This window comes from Coturnix japonica, chromosome 18 (genome assembly GCF_054131305.1).
Source record: "Coturnix japonica strain WE chromosome 18, WE-NBRP24, whole genome shotgun sequence".
NCBI lineage: Eukaryota > Metazoa > Chordata > Aves > Galliformes > Phasianidae > Coturnix > Coturnix japonica.
The window spans coordinates 7,142,463-7,161,184 of NC_140680.1; the positions used below are offsets into that span (position 1 = coordinate 7,142,463).

General features: G+C 36.7%; 1 protein-coding gene across 6 annotated transcripts in view; it reads right to left on the reverse strand.

Annotated features, from left to right (window-relative positions):
* TENM2 (teneurin transmembrane protein 2) overlaps window positions 1-18,722 on the reverse strand; it is a 1,410,959-nt gene that overhangs the window by 826,438 nt on the left and 565,799 nt on the right. The gene's annotated exons all lie outside the window — the stretch shown is intronic.

The following is an 18,722-nucleotide window of genomic DNA, read 5'->3' on the forward strand; positions in this document are numbered from 1 at the left end:
AATGCACCATGACTGTGAAAGCAAGTATCAGTATCTGGAAACTGTTCAGTCTCAGTTATGTCAAACCCTTGATTTTATTAGCACTTAAATACTTGAAATATGTGCATGAAAAGTCTGATTTAAAATCTATTTTCAAGTTGGATTTTGACAAATTAGACACTGCAATGTTATTTGAATAGGGGGATATAATTGGCATGCATTTATATTCAGGTGAAAGTCTGCTGGTCCTGTGAAAAAAGATGTGAAAATTCTGGAGATACTCCTCTACAGCAAGACAGTTTGTTCAAAAAAATCATTCCAATATTTCTGTTTAACAGTACACCTGTCTCTCAACATGATGCTGCCATGCAAAACCTGCAATACATTAACAAAAGCACTATTTAAAATATAACAGCCAATCACTTTATTATTTTTTATCTCATACAAACTAAAGACACAACCCTTCAGGTCTTACTGCAGTGCCACCTGTTTAGAAATACAATAAATAAACAAAACCACAAGGAAATTCTAAAGTATGCTAAGATATTTTCAAGATTTTTTTCATTATAGTATACTGAAAATCATATTAATACCTTCAAATGAACTGTCATTCTAAGGCAAACCTAATGCATTAATAGAGACTCAGAATTTTATAAAATAGATCAAATCTTGATATTCTTCCTTTTGCAAATCAAGCTAAGCTTGTGACATTTCCTAGCTGACTGGTTGCACAAGGAGGGGCAGCAGACACACATATATCATGACTAGGAAGGTATCTTCCAATTTGTTGTACTCCCTCCCACCACATCACAGAACTGTAAGGGTTGGAAGGGACCTCCAGAGATCATTGAGTCCAACCCCCCTGCCAAAGCAGGTTCCCTACACCAGGTCGCACAGGTAGGTGTTCAGGTGGGTCTTGAAGACCTCCAGAGAAGAAGACTCCACAACCCACCTGGGCAGCCTGTTCCAATGCTCCATCACCATTACCATAAAGAAGTTCTTGCACACATTTGTACGGAACTTCCTATGCTCTGGTTTCTGGCCATTTTGTCCTGTCTCCACACACTGCTGAAAAGAGCGTGGCCTCACCACTTTGCCCCCCACACCTTAGATTATAGACCTGGATCAGGTCCCCTCTTCATTTCTTAAGGCTAAACAGACCCAGTTCACTTTGCTTTTCTTCATAGGGGAGATACTTCAGGCCCTTTACCATCTTTGTGGCCCTCCGCTGGACTTTTTCCAAGAGATCCCTGTTTGTTTTTTTTGTTTGTTTGTTTTGTTTTGGTTTTTTTTTTGGTTTTTTTTTTTTTTTTTTTGTACTGGGCAGCCCAGAACTGGACACAGTACTCTAGATAATCCTTTTCTGTTATGCAACTCATCTTCCACTTTCTGGTTTCTAAGTTTCAGAATTAAATGTACAAAACACTTCCCTCGATGTCTTGATAACTGGCATAGACATCATGAATACTAAAAGTGGTCAGAGAAAGCTAAGTGGGAAACTCAATCTGGGAAAAACTAATTTGAAGAAGAAAAAAAGCCTTTAACTGAACTCAGTCACAAACAAACACACTCCAAAATTGCTTGTTTACAATGCTTCTTCAGAGCTTTACTGAAACCCTAGCCAAACTGGGCTCTGTCCAGCTTGGATAATCTCCCAGCAGGCTGCATTTAAAAGTTATGTCACCATCCAAGTTTTCATTGTTGACAAATGTTTCCATAAATGCTAACAGACTTCAGTGCTACTTCTTGTTTTGCTTTGGTATGCAAAAAGAAAATGTCCAAGTGCATACAAGTGATTCCCGTCAAGGCCTGTAAACGGAGGGACAGTGCTAAGCAAGGTAAACAATTATTCACATACAGAGAATTTAGAAGGACTTTACTCCAACCATTAATATTCACCAGGTACTTGGCAATATAAACCCCACCAAAAGAAAGAAGTTGCATTCATGCACACAGATTGGGCTTTTTTGTGAATAAGTTGTCATTAAAAGCAAAACAAACAAGAACAAAAAAGCACAAGAAAAAGGCAATCCGTGTTGAAGAAACAATACAGATACTGATAATAAGACATTAGCAAACACTGACATTGGAGAAGTAAATCCATTCCGAGTAAATACCTCAGTAGCAGTTACTCAAATGCTATCAGCTACAGAGGTTGAAAACTTTCTGTTCTTCTGTACTAATCCAAGTAGCACATTAGCCTTCCCTGGGTTACTTCACACCTGATCTAAAATACACCCTAGAAAGAAGAAATATCTGTTACAGAACCTCAGTGACACCAATCAGGGAAAACTTAAAGAGAAAAGCTATTAGTAATGAATGGCTTACATTTACGAGCCAAGATCATTTTTGACTGTGTTACGGGACAATAATCAGTCTAATAGCTTTTATAAATTTCAATCTTCCACCAATAGACTTAAAATAAATAATTCTTCTCTTATATACAAGGGTCTGCAAGGGCCCTGGTTATGTACAGCATGAATTCGCATTCAGGACCACTGCACTGGTAATATGCATAAATAACTGACGTGCAGCTCAGAAAATCTACCAACAATGCATCTCTAAGAGCTGTTCAGTATCACCACCTTAATTAAGGGGAAGTGCTACACAAATACAGATTTACTCAACATTTTAATTTCAGAATTTAAACTTCATTCCACTCTGAGTACTTTTGTTGGGCAGTCATTTCTCCTGACAAGCACCATGATGCCCTTCTATTGGTTTTCTTCTCAGTCGCTCAGTAATTTGATACACTTAGTTGAAAACATCTTGGTGTTTTTGAGTGTACTCGTCCTGAAGATAAAGAAACAAGAGACAAATACTCTCCCATCTGATTTCAGATATTTCATCTGCTAACGCTTAACGTTGTCAAGGACATGTTTTGCAGTAGTTTCGAGAAGAGAATGCTTCCAATCTGCTATCTCACCATCAACATTCTTCAGACTGTGACTGGACGTTGCCTAAAGGAACCCTTTCTGTAGTTTCTCAAGTATCAGTTTCTGCAGTGAGCACTGATGTTGCTCATCATATGGTCATGAATTCAATGTTTGTGCTACCTCTTGGTAACACTCTTAGGAGTTATGATGCTAAGTATGTATAGCTTAGAGGAGAATCTGAACTGAAACAGCCAATTCACATTTTTCTTTGCTGATCTTGCTGCCATCTGTTATCTCTTTGGCATTTTCTATTGACTGCCACTCACAAAAACTTCCATGGCAGCAACACTCCTTGCACTTAGAAAGAAAGAAAAGACACAGTGCCCAGAGGATATAGTAGCAGCTGCGGAGGTATAATTGCTAACCAATGACAGGGCACAAGCAGGATGACAAAAGAAGTGCTGATTCAAGCATATCCTTTTAGTATTCCTTCACTTGACAGTTGTTAAGAGTGAGAAAACAGGGCAAGACCAAATACTGAAGTACAATGAAGATGTCAGGAGGTACCACCTGTGTAATTAGCCACGTTCATAAGAGAACACTTACCTAAAAAACACTGACAAGGAAACACAGCAAACCACCTACAACCAGCATGCAAAATTAGAAAGTAAAGAAAAAACTAATTGCACTAAGCACAGATGTCACAGGACAGCACACAGCTCAAACCTGTCTGTTCACAGTTCTAATTCACAGTTAGGTGCTTCTGGAGTAACCAGCACTTCGCTCCCTAATGGACAGGCACAGCCAGCCGTATGACACATAGTGCCTCTTGTACAGGCTAGGCTCAGAGAAATTCTGAAGACTGGCCTTGAGATGGAGTATGGATCAGTGCCTCTTTACAACAAGAACAATAGCCTCAAACATTCTGCAGATCATCCAAGTATTCCTACCAGTTAAGAATAAAATTCAAGACCAGGAAATTTCAACTCCAATCTAAAATTCAGGATAGACTCTGTTTATTCTCTTAGATTTAAGATCTACATTAAACCCTGGTATGGGACAAGCATTTGTATAAGAAGTAAGTTACTCCCTGGAAACACTGGGAAGGGGAGGTGAACCCTTTCGCCCATTTTAAGCTCAATTTACAACAGAATGCAGTATTCAAAGCTGCTGAATGCTTTGTGCAGTCACTATTGCATCCACAGTGCTTAAGGAGAGTACCAACAAAAGTAAAGTACATTTAAGAAATAATTGTTAGTATTTGAAATAATTGTTGGAAATTATTAAATAACTATAATAGCATATTATCAGGAAGATTATTTAACCAGTAAAAAGGAAACCAAAGCTCCAGCGTGTGCGTAAGAAGTCTGACATTACCACAAAGTATTAAAACCTTGAAGGGGTATGGCAGGATCACAGACTGAGGTAGAAGTCCTCAGCTCACTTCCACTACTACAGCCTTCTTTCCCATGCAAGAATTACACATTCTTCTGAGTAACGCTCTAATCCATGTTCAGCCTTCATTAAACGTTTGCACTAGCTTAACAAGCTGGCATTACACTCCTAAACATCATCATCACCTCAATACTGTACTCAAAACAGAGATGAAAAAATAAACAAATACAGTGGCACACTGTAAATCCCAGAGAGGCACTGATGTGCTGATAAGAAAGAAGATTTATGTATTTTGACCAAGTGAATAAGCTGGAGGGGACTCATCAGACATATTATTTTTCTTTTTTACCCTCTTCAAATCTTAGTTATGTTAACAGGATTTGAAACTTGCATCTCACTTGCAGCATCTCCGGAGAATACTAAGAGCAGAGGGAGGTCAAATTTCTTCACATTAACTTGAATTCTGTACTATTTAATAATAAAATACTAAGAGAAAGCACAGCTTCTACGATGTTTTCCCCACGTTTCACACAGTAACTTGTATCATATTGTGCACAGAGGCAGTGATAGTTAGACTACAGCTCTACTAAGCCTTCAATTAAAGATGAACAAGGATGATTCTCAGAGCAAAATTCACTCAGTGTATTAAGCTAAAAACACAGAAACTATAGAAAAGCAAATGCTTAATTCCGCAGTGTTTTAGTGCATTTGCATTAAAACAAACACTGCATAAACAAGCTTCTGAAGGGATAGCAATCAGATGACCACCCCACTACCTTCCAGCCTCCTGCAGTGCAGGAAGAACTACCACAAGGTGAGGCAGATTCTTTCTGCCTCTTGTATAAATTGCTCATACCAGCACATTTATGAAGGCTTGTTTTGAGTTTCATATATGTCCAACTAATTCCCCCCACAACAATGAAGAGCAGGGCCCCATCCTCCTGCACGGTACCCTGCAATGCACATCTGTAATAACTACATTTCTCGTCTCTAATGCTAAAATTGAACATCAACCCCATATGGCATACTTCCCAATATTACTACCTCAGCTCCTCAAACACAGACAGGAAATACAGAAGAGTATGCCAGATTCCACAATGAATTCCCCACGTATCATTGGTTTCAGTCAGACTGGACTATACCATTGTGTTGACAGATTATTTAGTTTATTAAGAAATCCAACATGTGCTGAAAAGGTGTGCTGTTGATTTTTTCGCTGTTTTTCTTCATTGCCTGCAAACCTTAGTGGAAAATAATCTTACTAGCTTTATTTAACCCATAAATAAGTAAGTCAAAGTTACTTTGGTCTTGATGCACAATAAAAACTGGAAATGGTTTACAAGTAAAAACCTAGAAATAGCCACTTCAACCACCCTGTGATTTCTTAGCCAGCAGCAGCAGTTCTCAGGGAAGATTAGTCAGTGAAACAGGAGAACAGCTAATGTAATCCATGCTTTTATCCCTCTGACCAGCACACTGGAAACACCAAGGTCACACAAAGAATCTGATTCAAGTCCTTAGGAAGGAGAAACACGAATTTCTTGAGTATGTGCATTTCCCCTGAGTGCAACAGTGCTGGAGGAGAAGATACCTCATGTGAACCCAAATACACTTGGTAAAGTAGTATCTTAAAAGCAGCAGAACAAAATAGTAGTAGTGATCTTTATATTCTGAACAAAAATAACAAAAACAAAATGAAACCTCAGTTTGTATCAAATTAACACATCTACCATCTAATCCTCTACTGAGGGCTTCTACAAAATCACATCCAAACCTCACATCTGATAGAAAAAGAAAAAAAGCCAATACAGTTTCATTCAGTTTAGAGCTCCCATTATCATATTACATCATTATTATTACATTGTTGTTATTCAGAAATAATATTACCTTGCAATACCTTAAAAAAAAATAAAAATAAACAAACTAAAACAACACTTCATATCTCAGTTTTACTATTTGTTTAATGGGAATAATTATTTATTGGCAAGTGCTCCACATAAAGCCTCAGTCTCCAATTTGCTTTATTTTTCCATTTGCCATAGAAGAGCCAAATATGCTATACCAGGAAAAGGTGAAATAATGCAGAGAAATAAAAAAAAACAACCTCTTAATGTGCATCTTCATCCATTTACAAATCTAAACTATATATATTTTTTGAATGTATATTTCTATATTGGACTTGCCCCGTGACTTACACCAAGAAAACAGTGAGTAAAACTAGAAGACAGCAACTAGAAAGCAATAAAAAAGTTTCCATAAATTGACAACTTAGGATAGTTTTCATACCAAAATAGCAGAGGCTTGTTTGATTCTCTATCTTTCTATCCAGCCCAAAACAAACTGGTAGAAAAGGCCCCACACCAACACTGCCCAAGTATCAGTCTGTTAGCAAACAAGTTGGAATGTTTAACCAAGGCTGGAAACTATTTTGGCAGATGTCATCTGGGAGGCCTGATCACATGTAACCACACATACATACACATGCAACTACAGGCTGGGCATGTTTCAACAAGAATCACTAGCTTTTTGTTACAGATTGATGAAAGAAGAAGGTAACTCACTTGAGTTTCATACATCAAGAAACACCTAAGAGGGTGTTTTGTTTTGCTTTTTTTTTTTTTTTTTTCTTTTAAAGAAATCCCAGCTGTCTTAGATAGACACTTGATAAACTAGGAATATCACAGTTCTCCACCTTTTTCCATCTTCCCAGCACTGCCTAAGTCATCTTTTGGCAAATGATTTTAACATTCACTTTTCACCTGATAGATCTCCTTGCTTGTACAGTTCATTTTAGAGGTATAACTTGTTTTCTTTACTAAGATTTCATTTCCTCCCACCTCAGAACTTGATGAAATCTATTTCTTTGCTCCCCATCTCCCAGTGAAAGCTGACAACAAGCATCAGACAAAACGCAGCTGTCCCGTATGAAGTAATTCATTTCTGTCAAAGATTAGACATGTTTTCCCTTAACATAAGATGACTGATACTGTTCTGCGAGATCTGAAAGGGACAATTTAACCAATCCAGTACCAACAGAGTTTGAGGATTGGCTTTTCTTCTCAAAGCACGTAGTCTCCCTGATAAATGCAGGTAACTTAGACAGAAACCATTGATAGTCTTCTTCCATTTGAATCGAGGCTTTCAGTCACTATTTTTGATCTCAGCCAAGAATTTTCCAACAGCATTCAGCAAAACTGCAATATTATTGAACTATACATTCAAACAGTTCTAACCTGCTGAAATGACTTCTTTCCCACTCCAAACTGTGCAGACATAACCTCTGCATTATTCCTACTGTTAAGCTCATTTTACATTTGCAACTACTCATGACATTAACTTCAGAAGAGCTTCATATGAACTACAGCTCATGTGCACCACTAAAAAGAGCCATTTCGGAGTACAGACCAACTCACCAAGTCACACACGTGGAACAGCAGGAATCATGCTCCAGCAACACTCATTTCTCAGGAGTTAACAGGCACAGAAATATGCTTCAGGTGGCGCTACAGGAGCACACGCCGGCCAGCACCGCTGAGGTGAACCCGCTCCCTACATCACACATCCCAGGAAGCTGAAACAGCAGCCCCGAGCTTAGCACTGCCTCCACCTTCCAGAGAGTTCCATCAGCCCTGCCTCGGAGAAACGAGCAGCACGTGCGAGAGAGCACTCTACTACTCAGCCTGTTGCAGCGACCCAGGTGCGGCACTTCGGTGCTCAAATTTAATTGGAGAAAAAAAAAAAAAAAAGAAAAAAAAACATGTGCAAACTGGGACATACGGCATCCACCAGCAGCCCGGCGGGGGCTGACCCGGTCCGGCCGGCCACGAGGGTGCTGTCTGCAATGAGCTCGGGAGGCATCCCCCGAACGGCTCACTGTGTCCCGAACGAGTATAAACAACAAGCAGCAAACTGAACGGCCAGCGATGAAAGGTGCTCAGCAGGCACTGAGTGTTATTTGAACGTTAACACCTAACTGAAAGGCATTTTACCAACACACCGTGAATAACAATAGTTGAGGGAAAGCTGAGCCTAAAGTTTCCCCAAAGGGCTGAAGGAAACCCAACAAAATGTTTTGGTGCTGGCGTCTGCTTTTTTTACTCAAGACGCGGAGTTGGATGCCAGAAACGCTCAGGAATCAGCATTTGAAAGGTTAATTAGATTCGCCCAAGCATTTCAATTACAGAAATGAGACAGTCTCCCATTTAATATGTATCTCGACACATCCTATTTCCTTCAGATTTTCTCTGCCACAAGATTTTTCTTCAGGAGATAAACATTATTAATGGTAATGTTCTCTGACAACTCCATGTTTACAACTTAGGTCACTTCTGCACAAAACAGGCCACTCTAATCAAGATGTTCAGTTAAAATTATTTACCTCTTCTCTCAGGAAACAAGCCCTGTTCGAGGCGCTGTGGTAGCTCAGAAGTGGTCTGTGTTTCTCACACCAAACCCTAAATCTGAATTCTGCGAGATGGAGCAGGGCTTGAAAACCCAAGATACCCTCTGAGTAGCCATGAATTATACACAGAGCTGCCCAACCTTGTTAACAGCACAGGATTAGTCATGCAGAAATTCTGGTACATAGCGCACCCTCTAGGTTTCAATCTAGGTTCAAATTACATGGAATTAGATGTAGTTAAACAAGCATTTGTGAGATCAGAGCTGGTCCATGTTTTAAAAGAACACTTCTCCCTATCCCCCAAAAGCCCAACAGTTTTTATGAAGTCCACAGACTTTATCTTGACTGAAGAGCTGAATTCAGTGCTTAAAAAATAAAAATGACTAATAAAAATCTATTCATTTTCCTTTCTATAGATATAAATTTAGTCTACTTCTACATAGCATTAATTGATGATTGAACGATAGGCTCAGTAAGTACATCAGCAATGTGCTTATATTTAAGAACCTAAAAGATCTACTAGAAGTACAACCTTCAGTTTTATGAACAGGCCACTTTTAAATGATCAAAGAATCCCTAAGGAACTGTATTCTTTGCAGTGGAAATAACAGGTTTTCTTTATCTTAAAATTTGACTCCAACAGAAGACTGGAAAGTTCTGTGTTTCTTTCTTATGGTAGAATATGTTGTAATTTTAATCCAGTCCAAAGCGTCCCATTTTCTTCATTCACCTCATCTCCTAGTGTTAATCCTAGTCAAAGCCACAAGTCCCATCCCTGTGGGCATTAAAAGGAACTGTTTTCCAGTTTCCAGGATTTATAACTTCAATTATTTTTGCAATTATTTGCTACAATTCAGTTCTGATCTTGTTCTGTAATCCCAGTTATAGTTTCTGATCAATTATTTGATGCAACTTCAAAACAACAAATGTTAAAGTGCACCTCATGCTACATAATGTTTTATGAGTGCTCTCAAGGTTTGCTATTGGTTGGAATATCACAGGAAAAAAAGCAGCAAGTCACCCCTTGGGACTAAAATCATTTGGCAATTTTTGCCTAACAATTTCATTAGCAACATCGTCGAAGAATTACTTTGCACTATTGCAATATTTTGTTCAGTTTTCCACTAGCAATGTTTCCCCATTTAGTCCTGAAAAAATCGATCTGATTATGTCCTTTAGAAGAACAATGGATCATCCTGTAAGGGGCTGAGATAAAGTTGCAGTCATTTTAAAATTTGAAAAGTGCAGAAAGCACTTTGAGTACATAAGGGTCATTCAAATCAAATATTAACAGCTCAATGAATAGGAATGAATCTGACAGGTCTGTGTGTGCTTGTGTGGCTGTTCCATCAGAAGCTGAAATTTAACAGCTAACATCCAAACAGGTGTGAGACTGTTGAAATCTTATTTTGTGGGTACCTTTATTTGCTGAATGATTACCCTTCTTCTAAAGGAGACCTTAAACGTGAATTCTAACAGAGTAGCAGCAGCTGACAGAAACAATCAGAAGTCAATGATACAAGGCGCAATCTAAGAGGCATAGGGCTTTCATGACCAAATCTACATTGGAGCTGCGCATTCACAAAGAAATTGACTGCAATTGCTACCTGAAAAAAAAAACACCCCACAGTTTATGGAAAGGCAATGCAAAGTAAAGGTTAATGGAATGTTCCTAAAAGCAATGCCTAAGGGATTCTCTGCTACAGGAGCTACTTTTCACTCTCCATCTTTTCTTCATTTTAATAGTACATTCAAGGGAGTGAGCATTTTCTAATTTTAAGACTTAAAACAGACAAAACAAGCCACCCATGACACAGTGGAACGTGATGAAAGTTTGATACTGCTGTCTTGAAGCAGTCCAATAGTACAATAGGAAACATAAAAGCTTTACAGAAGGATGCATTAAAAAATGCTTTTATAAAGCTTTATAAAAATTTAGATTTATGGGCTGGGTAAAAGCTTTTTGTACCATCCAGTTGTTTTTGTTTCCTGCCTTAGTAATACAAGACAAACCGTTGATTCTGGAGCATTCTCATCATCTCATAGTACCATGAATCTTTCAGCTTTCACTACAGTTTCAATCTGTCAACCTCAGTTAAACCCTTGCTTTTATTTGTAATTTGAATGGGTTCATTTTGCACAAATGGGGCACAGATAATTTGTCTGCTAGTCAAATACAAAACCATGAAGCTCTTTTTCAGTCATACTAGAGATAGGCTATTATATACACTGTTCCCATCAGTTTTTAATGAAACAAAATTTTGCCTTTTGTAGTGCTTTACCTTCAAGTTATCACTTGGAACCAGTGTCATATGGATACTCCCTTCTTGTTCACATTGTCTGGGAAATAGTAAAGCAACACTGAACCATTATTTATTGCCTTGCTTGAAAGACATCACTGCCTTTCTGGCATACCACATATAGAAAGATCATGAAAGCATGAGGACTGAACTGACTAAAAAGTTTTAGCCAGTTCTCCCAACTAGAAGTGAAGGAATTCAGCATTTTTCCTCATGATGGCTACTCATTGTATTAAACTTGTCTCTTACATGGAAAATCTTCCGTTTCGTTGGATCCTGCTTCAATAACTGTTATGCAATGAGATGTGTGTAAATATAGCTATAAATATTTTGTCCTTCTATATTTCCTGTATACGTAGTCACCAACAGACTGAGTATCACAGAATACATAGATTGGGCTCTGAAAAAAGAAAATGTTCCTGTTTCCATTTATTGAAGAAGAACTTCGATCTATTCATCTAGCAGTTAGATATAATTGATGAGTCTAAGCTTTCTGCCATTCCCTGTGTCATTTACAGTTTGCCTTCCCTCTAAGTTATTGAAAACAAAGACAAGAAATGATTATTTCATCCTCAATTGTGTCTGCATTGGTATGTAAAATAAATAAAGTTATCCTAGATCAGATTGCATTTTGAATTTTAGGTTGTATGTGTTGTTTTGCAACAAGGGAAATAGATTATTTTTTTTTCCTAGCCTGTCTGTAGTAGTTTTTTAGAACATGAAGGGAAGCTCCATATGAACAGAACTGTAATGTTAGCCAATCTGCCAATCAAGACACTAATCCTCTACACATCTCTACCATCAGGAGACAGATACCTGGAAACTGGTATGCAGGAGATAAAGAGAAAAGTTGGACAGAGACCAAAAAATGTTCAAAAGAAATCCTAGATGCATATGTCCAGATAGATTTTCCTGCAAAAAATATCTGAACAGAGACAAAAGAATTTTGACCTCCGTAGTTTAAACATACCAGCATGCACACAATGATTTGCTTTTGTTTGCCTCTTAGCAACCCTTCAGTTCTAAGTACAGTATTTTGGTTTCACTGCATTTGTACACAGTAAGGCAGTCTTCATTAAAGTAAAAATAATTGCATTGAGTAGTAACAGTAAATGGGGAAATCAGATTTAATTCTTTTAAGGAATACACATTTTTCTATTGAAGTCTTAAGCTTTGAATCAAATATGCAACAAAAGCTGTATTATCGTATCGAAAACACACTAAATATTATTTATTCTTTTTATTTACTGAGAAAGAAAGACATGTAAGGATTACTGCAACTACCCTATCCCTTTCTAGCTTTGTATGATGTATATTAAATAACTTGGTAATCTTTTCCTCTATAGAAGTTATCTTCAAACAAATATCAATTTTAATAACTTCATTTTTGCCAACAAGTTATGATCTATTGAATATACACAGGCATTTCATAAATAATTTGACAGAAAGCTTAATTGTTTTGACCTAAACCATAGGTTAGAAAAATAGTTTGTGCTGACTCGCTTATTATCTTTTTAAGATCAGGTTTATCCTAAAACTGTATACACAAGTACCTATAGTTATGAATGAGAATTTCTGTTTTTCGTGAATCTTCTTGCATTACTTACTTAAAATTGGCTGGTTCACTACATGTTCCTGCCAGTACAGTAATTTGCTGGAATACTGTTGGAAAGCAAATACAGAAGGGGTGTGAATACATTTGAAGAAAAATCATTTGCAAATCAAATGGATGGTGGAGGAGGAGTTGCATTCAATGAATTCAATAAAGACAATGTCACAATAAATACAAGAACATTTGGCAGGAATAACCTTTGCAAGGCTTGCAATCTCAGTTCTGCGAAGGTATTAATATATGTCAAGTTCCTACCTCCATTCAGATTTTTATCTATGCCAACAGATGTAGAACTGGCCTGCTGAACAGCCTGCAGAGCCAGATCACTAAACTAGTGTTAGCATTTTAAAGTGGAACTGAAATGGCTTTATTTTTTTTTCTCCAGCTTAACCACTGTATATAGGGTGAGATAAAGTTACGTTATGTTTTATTCTAGGTTTATCTCTTAATTTAAAAAGATGCACTAATATGAAGGTCCTGAAAAGAAATCCCAATTGTGAATTGTACAGTAGCTACAAGTTTTTATGGGATATTTACGGTCCCACCCTCCTATTCAGGCAGAGAGCATAGGAAAATAGCTTGAAAGATTAAAAACAGGGAACTATTTTCTCAGAAAAATCATGAAGAAACAGAGAAGCAATTCAAGCTTTCCCATATTTCACAATACTAGGAAAATCCAACCCCCAGTTACAGTCACATGCCTCAGAGAAGTTTTTCTTCTCTACGAAGAGAGCATCAGCACTACCTGTTGCCAGTAGCTCAGAGTTGAACCATTCTAGCCTTATACTACCTTTATGTGAAGAAAATGGATTACATTAATTCATGTGGTACCACAGAATACACACATTTCAGGGCTGCCTAGCAACTTATCCTTGCAATGTGTTTAAATAGCTAGGGAAAGGTGCTTACTCTTTATTCTAGCCTATCCAAAAATGCCATCAAAACCCTGACAGAAGAACTTAGAATTTCTGGAAACAACAAGAAGTGTATTTTTGCTTTCTGAACTTATGAATAAGTCAATCCATCAACAAAATAATATGGCCACATTTCGGTAATCTTCTCTGTGCCTTTCCTGCTTAGACTGTAATTGGTAACACAGCTTTTCTTGAGGCTCGACCTCCTGAGATCCAGTGCTTTGGAGGAGCTCAGCACAGTTCCTAGCCTACCACTGTTCCAATGAGCTCCTGTATGAGCCTTCCAGTTAGTGAGAGGACCCTTCAGTAGTAACAGTATTTCTGCAGTAACAAATAACAGTAAATATCCAGTTATAACACTTTCAATAGACATGTTTCAGCATTCCCCAATAACAATGCTAGATCACGTATACTTAGCCTAAGTAAACACAAGAAAGCATTTCTGGGAAAAAAATTATATTCCATAAAGCTTTTAGAAGTTCATAGAATTAAAAACTTTAGCAGAAATGTCCTGTATAAATGTTTCTTTTCAAGCAAGAGCTTCACGTAGGAAATCTTTTTACTGTTACATATAATAAAATCTGAGACATTGAATTAGGTCTAAATGTTCTTCCTAAATTCTTCCCTTAAAACCACCATCGATTTCACCTGCTTACAGCCCAGGTGTTGGCAAAAATAAAACAATGAAACTACTTCACTGAGGACAAATTTGATAAGAAGTGTTAAATGATAAACTATCAAAGCAATAATAAACAGCAACAAGATACTGGTGGCACAAACCAGGAAATATCAATAGAAACCTGTTCCTTGATATAATGATTTCAGACTGATATAAAAAAGAGGAGTGTCTGTCTCAGAATAACTAGATATCCACAAAGGTAATAAACATAGCAGTCAGAGAAAGAAGCAAAAATCAACTTTTTGTAGGAAATAATTACAAATGTATGTCAATTTTTATTTATATGCATACATATTCATACACACATGAATATGAACTTATATATGCATAATTTTAAATGGAAGACAATAAAAATCTACATCCTACTTAGAGCTACTTAATACTATAAGAGCAAATTAGTATATGTGGATATCAGTTCGAAAGTCAAATGCTCAATGCACATTATTCATAAACAACTAATGCTATTTTAATTGAAATTGAGTTAATTCTGAAGTACTATCAGTATCATTTACTGGATAAATAATGCATAATAAATCACATACTTGGCAACAGTACTTAATAACCCTTGTTTGACTGACAAAAACATTCACAGGAAATAAAAAAAGAAAATAAGATTGAAATAGGAAGGACTACATTTTCTTTGCTACTTTTCAAGTGCATGGATATGAATTTTGTTTGCCATCCCTACTATGCATTATATATTATTATGCCTTTGAGGCATGGATTTTGGCAACCTATTCTGTATTAGCTTTCGCAGGCAAGGCCACTGCTTGATTTATTACAGATCAGAGCAATGGTATGCCTATCATATAGGCAGTATAAATGAACAAACTGTAGTTTAAATGAGAAACAGACAATAAAAAAGCTTCACAATACAGTTGAATTCAGCAATTTCTTCCGATTACAAAAAATATATGAGAAAAAAGTCTTCCATGCAGCTCCCAAAACTGTATCTAGCATAATTAAATGCTAGATGAAATGCCATTAACAACAACATATATTAGCTTTTTGCAAAGTTATTGTATACAGTAATTTAGCTTAGCTAGTTACAAAATAGCTTAAATTTATAACATGGTATAATTACTCTAGTTGCTTATTATCTAACACTGGTTAAATCTATATAAGTTGTTAAATTACTTTATGAGCAGAACTCACAATGACTGGGTTTGCAAGCTATAGTATTTAAATACCATGAAACCTGCCCCATTCCCAAGATACCCCCTTAATAGCCCCATCATCCACTACTGGTGTGTACACCAGCACCCTCACATGTTGCATACTCCCAGAAGTCTGCTGTGGTAATTTTCAGATTGCATTTCCCAGCTAGTACATGTAACGTGAATTATCTTCTGGAGGAAGATGCAGCTCATAACAACACGAGGAAGAAGAGTTAGTTTCCTAAACTGATTTAATATCTAGTTGTAAGAATGTATATCTATCTTGCTCTCAGTGGAAGGAGGGAAACAGTAACCATCACAGATCAGTTGGTAGCTAATGTTCCCTAGCCCAGCATCCTTCTGCATTCATTGACACAAACCCAACTGGTTAATCCACAATTCATAGGAAGAACAAGTCATGTACTGGTATGGCATCATCTCTGAAAGGTCAGTAATTTTTTTTACCCACAGTCTCTCCAACTCTTCTGTTTGTGACACTTGCATATGGCTGCCCTGCAGGTTTCGAGAGACCAAGGCTTGAGATTTTGTGGTCCTTTCTCTTTCTACTGAATGCTACTCTCAGACTGATTAGAGCGGATGTAGACCGTAAAATAAGAACAGATGAGATATACTACTGATACCTGCTGCTTGGCAAGTGGAGATGCTTGAAAAACACGTTAGGATGAAATTTTCTAAAACCAAGCAACAACAACAACATACATATATAATATATGTATATACACACACACACACACTATAATATTATATATTATATAAAATTAACTGAAAAAATTGCCAGTTGAGAACGGACAAGCAAATAAGTACTGAAATATTTCTAGTATTAATTCTGGTATCAGCAGCTACCCCAAAGTGTGCTAAAAAAAAGAGTTTGGTGTTTGGGCAAAGTAAAATCTGAAGAACAAAAGAACAATCAGGTCGGCTGTATGGGGGCTGGAAATGAACAGACAAGCAACGCAATTAGAGTGATAATATGCTCTCATCTTGCTCACCACAGTGTATCCACATGCTGCCACCAGTTTTCTTTCATCTTATCTTTCTATCTTGCCAATTATGAATTTTGACCAGTGTCATTTCACCCCCTTCTTGGATGACCAGGTCATTATATGTGAAGATTAAAAAATGATGTAGGCTGAATAAACACAAAGAACCCTTGAAGTAACTGAAACATCTTGTGCATCATATTACCCATGAACATAAATGACTTTTATACAGGAGCTGTGGAAAAGTAGTTTCCTGTAGGCACTGAAGAGAGAGATCATCTTGCAAGCAATATCAATGTGTCCCAGTTTGACAATTCCACAACGTAATTTTTCTCTAAATTGAGTTAAATATATTCTCTAATAATTACAATTACAATCTTAATTACAAACAGGTAAATTACATAAAACATAGAAAGTTATATACAATGTAAATCCAAAGCGTCCTTTCTTAAAATGTTTGTTCTGATTAATGCTTCTAAAAATATTTTTATTTGATTACATTTTAAAATTAAAAAAGAACTGTGAAGTGTAGGATTTTTTGGACACCTGTTAATTTATGACTGTAGTTTGTATCTCAAAAGATAGGAAGAAACAAATACGTTGCACAACTTGCTTGATATCTTTTAATAAAAAATAATAATAATAATGTCTCTGAGTTAGGCAATGGTGTTTACAGACGCCTGTTTCCAGCTGAGTTATGGAAGATAGTATGGTCTATACTTGCTTTTCCAATGAGAATTCCAAAAGCAGGATTACGGTACACTTGGTCAGTACTGAATTTGAACTAGGTTCCAGAGATGAAAGTCTATGAACTAATCTGTTGAGCTACCAAGTCCACAGCTGTGCTGGTTTATAGAAATCCTATTAGCAGTATGACTGAGGGGTCAAAAGATAAGATAGCAGACAGCTGGAAATGCTGGATCAGACAAATATGTTAGACAAGAAAGACATTTCTTAACTACACTGTGCTTAGCCATGTATTATACATAGAAGAAGTTCTGGTGACCAGAGGCTAATGTGCTTCTTGTCTTGACGTTCTTACATAGGAAGTTTTAAGCTTTTAAAGTGCATCTGTGCTACCTGCAAAACTGACTTCTGTCAAAATGACTTAAAACAAATTTTCTTATTAGGAAAACATTCGATAACAAAAGCATAAAGAATACATACTAAGTATATTCAACAAGTAGTGTTTCATACATCTAAAAACCTTTAGTATTTCATAAACAAGATTTTTGTTTTCTTGTTTAATTGAAAGGTTTCCCCTGTTGAAAAATCTACACATTATGTCTGTGTAATAGTGTGTCCCTGGCTGTTAGGGGGGGAGGGTGGGGGGGGTTGGAGATTCATGATCCTTGAGGTCCCTTCCAACCCAGACCATTCTGTGATTCTGATTCTGTAATGCTGCAAAGGAATGGAAAACACAGCAATAATACTAGAATAGCAAACTGTGAGGCTGCAGCAAGTAAGGATATGCTCAAATACAGCAGCTGAGGACACAGAAATAAAGGAAAGGGATGCTTCAAAAGTGCTTCAAATTCTGAAAAAAAGTTTAATACGATTTGTTCAAAATAATTTCACTTGTTCTAGAAAAAAATATTTAGTCTATAGATACATTACAGTTTTATGTTTATAAAAACAAAGCTTTAGCTAAAAGATGACTACTTATATTAAATTTCTAAACAGATATGAATCAGTATCTGAAGTTTCTAATTTCAGAAAGTAGAAGAGCAGAAGTTAATAGTTGAAGTTGGCTAGATAAGCAGCTAAAGGACCTGAGCATGAAAAATGAATCTTACTCCATATGGATATGAACAAATACTGAATTCTTGTTAGATCAAGGTTATAATGCTATCTGCGGTTTGCATTCCAAAGAACTGGAAACACATAAGGTCCATAGTTTGCTCTTCAAACAGAAGGTTAAGAATAAACTGTGATTACACAAAGCATTAAAGAAGAAATAAATTAAAAAGAGGAAATAGGTCAGGCATAAAAAAGAACACACAAAAAAAGTAAAACGAACAAAATCCTAATGAGCTGGATTTTGCAAGAGAAATAATCTAAATGAGAGGGTATTTATAGTTTATAAAGAGAAGGAGAATAAAATTTGAAAACAGAACTGAGGTAAAGATAATCTTGGTATGAATTAATGGAGAGTATTTCAGAATCCATAAAGACAGAACCATAGGAAACTACCTAAGTTATTGAAATTTGTCTCCTTCAGTCATGTATACCTTGCACTCAGGGACACTTCGGTGATACATACTTTTTTCCATACCTTCACATTAAGTGAAAAATTTTTCAGTTGAAACAGTTGCTTCCATCACATTAGAAAAAAATCAAAAGCATCCCTGCAGCACTATCGTTTTGGGCAAAATCCCTATCATAAAAAAAATGTAATTCCCGCCTA